Below are 2,812 nucleotides of genomic sequence, written 5' to 3'. Positions count from 1 at the left end.
TGTTTGTATATTGGCCGCCACTAGTTTCACCCACATGCAACAATCACAAGAAAGTACCTGGCCCACTGTCTCAGGCCGCCTCCGTTTTGCCAGATAAGAAGATGATGGTGCGAGAGGAGACCAAACGAAAAGTGAGACGCCGGCGAGGAAGGAAACGCCTTTTTAGTTACCAAGATAACCCCTTTAAGGGCACCTCCTCCAGACCCCTCTAGGTGTTGTGAGTGTCTACTCCTCCTGTCTCTGATGGTAAAAGGGGGCTCCTCCTCCCCCATGTGTGGTAAATATATCCTCCGGATGGTATGGGCGCCCCATTTACCACTTGATGTTAAAAGGGGTTATCTGGGGAGCTGAAAAGATATTTCCACCATTACCAGCATCTCATTTCTAGTTCGGACTCATCTCATTCCAACATCTTCTGAGCTGGCAAAGGTCTGAGACAGTAGATCAGGTACTATGGTGTGATCACCACATGTGGGTGAAACTCGCCGCCAGCAGTGGTCAATGTACGCACAATGTTGTGATGACATCGGCAACATTGTTTGTACATTGACCGCCACTAGTTTCACCCACATGCAACAATCACAACAAAGTACCTGGCCCACTGTCTCAGGCCGCCTCCGTTTTGCCAGATAAGAAGATGATGGTGTGAGAGGAGACCAAACTAGAAGTGAGACGCCGTCGAGGAAGGAAACGCCTTTTTAGTTACCAAGATAACCCCTTTAAGGGCACCTCCTCCAGACCCCTCTAGGTGTTGTGAGTGTCTATTCCTCCTATCTCTGATGGTAAAAGGGGGGCTCCTCCTCCCCCATGTGTGGTAAATGTGTCCTCCGGATGTTATTGGCGTCCCATTTACCACTTGATGTTCCGGACGCCTCCTCCTCCAGACAGCTCCAGATGGTCGGGTGTCTTCTCCTCACTCTGGCGGCGCGGTGTTACCTAGATAGGATATATAACAAGCAATGTGTTAATAATGACAGGTTACATATATAGGCTCCATATGAATATACAGTCAGAATAAAAGTGATCTGAGGTGTGAAGGGATTTTGGTTACTCACCTTTACTCCTCCTTGGTGGTGCAGCAGCAGCAGAACAGCGCCCGCAGTCTATAAGGGAAAGAGAAAAACCAGCATGACTTTCCTGAGATCAGACCCGTCAGCAGTGATTGGGAATAGACATTACACTGGAGAGAGGGGACTCAGTGCTATCCTAGTGGGTGAGATACAGGCGGCACCATGTCACTTGTATGTCTGTATTATGTACATGAGGCCTTTCGTGGTTATTATATGTGACTGATAATATAATATATAGTGATGACATGAGGATATACAGTGCAGCTATAGAGGTGTGTTATCGTGTAAGTGTATCATCCCTTATATTTACCTGGATAAGATGGATCTCCTCCTGCTGCTGCTTCTGCCGAGGAGAAATGACCAAGAAATGGAGGGAAATCAATGGTTAGTGTAAGGAAACTAGAATGGCTGAGCACATTATATAGAAACAATGCTCTTTTACCAGCTCTACTCACACCTGCAGTAATATACTATTCACTATTACCCACAATAGAAATTAGATCCCACCTTTAAATAGAGCGCCCCCGTCCTCTCTCTATATACAGGATGGTAAATAACAATTCCTTGCATTCACAATGTTATAAGTTTTGTTTCATTACCTGGGGATCTCCATGGTCGTCCCTTGGTCCTCGTCGTCCTCCTCTTCTTCTCTGTGTATAGAACGTAAACCATCTCATATATAAATGTATTGTTATATTACAGATTATAGAGTTTATTGTAAAGAAAGTGATTGCAATAGTAATGTAGTGAGCTGTACACTGCTCTATACAATAACCATATAGTACTGTATATTGCAGGTACAGCCAGCGAAAGTATAAAGTGTATGGGGACCTTAACAACTAAGTCCCAGTGTCAGCAGTTTGTAATGTGAATAAATGCTGTTAAAATAAATAGAAAAATATGATTCTATGTCTAACTAGAGCGCCCCCTATCCTGCCCTCCCACTGCTCCTCTATACAGGATGGGAAAAAAATAAACGTGTATTCACAATACTATAAGCTTTGAGCCCTCACCTGGGGGGGTCTGCAGCCTCGTCCTCTTCCTCGTCGACGTCGATTTCACTATATAGAGAACATAAACCAGCTTGTATATATATATATATATATATATATATATATATATATATATATACATCCTGTCTTTCTGCCGCTCCTCTCTATACAGTATAGTAAAAAAAAAAAAAAAAAACGTGTATGCACAATACTATAAGCTTTGAGCCCTCACCTGGGGATGTCCGCAGCCGCGCCATCTTCCTCGTCGTCGTCGATTTCACTGTGTAGAGAACATTCACCAGCTTGTGTATTTATATATATATATATATATATATATATATATATATATATATATATACACACATCCTGTCTTCCTGCCGCTCCTCACTCTATACAGGATGGTAAAAAAAATAAATATGTATTCACAATGCAATAAGCTTTGAGTCCTCACCTGGAATTGTCCGTTGCCTCGTCCGCCTCCTCCTCTTCGTCAGTCTCACTGTATATAGAACATAAACCAGCTTGTGTGTATAAATATATATAGACATTTATTAGGACCAGTGTAAATCCAGCAGGACCTGTACCTACCACAAGGCAGCTGCAGAAATCTACAAGTGCTCCGCAGCAGGTGTAGGTTTCTGCCCTGGTTTTTCCCTGTTTTTCGGCATAAACCATGATAAATTAGTAGCAGATGGAGGCCACAGCTTTTTGTGCCTCTTTCTCAATGTACTCAGGGGTGCACATATATAA

This window comes from Dendropsophus ebraccatus, chromosome 13 (genome assembly GCF_027789765.1).
Source record: "Dendropsophus ebraccatus isolate aDenEbr1 chromosome 13, aDenEbr1.pat, whole genome shotgun sequence".
NCBI classification, from domain to species: Eukaryota; Metazoa; Chordata; class Amphibia; order Anura; family Hylidae; genus Dendropsophus; species Dendropsophus ebraccatus.
Note: the sequence above shows the minus strand (reverse complement) of the source record.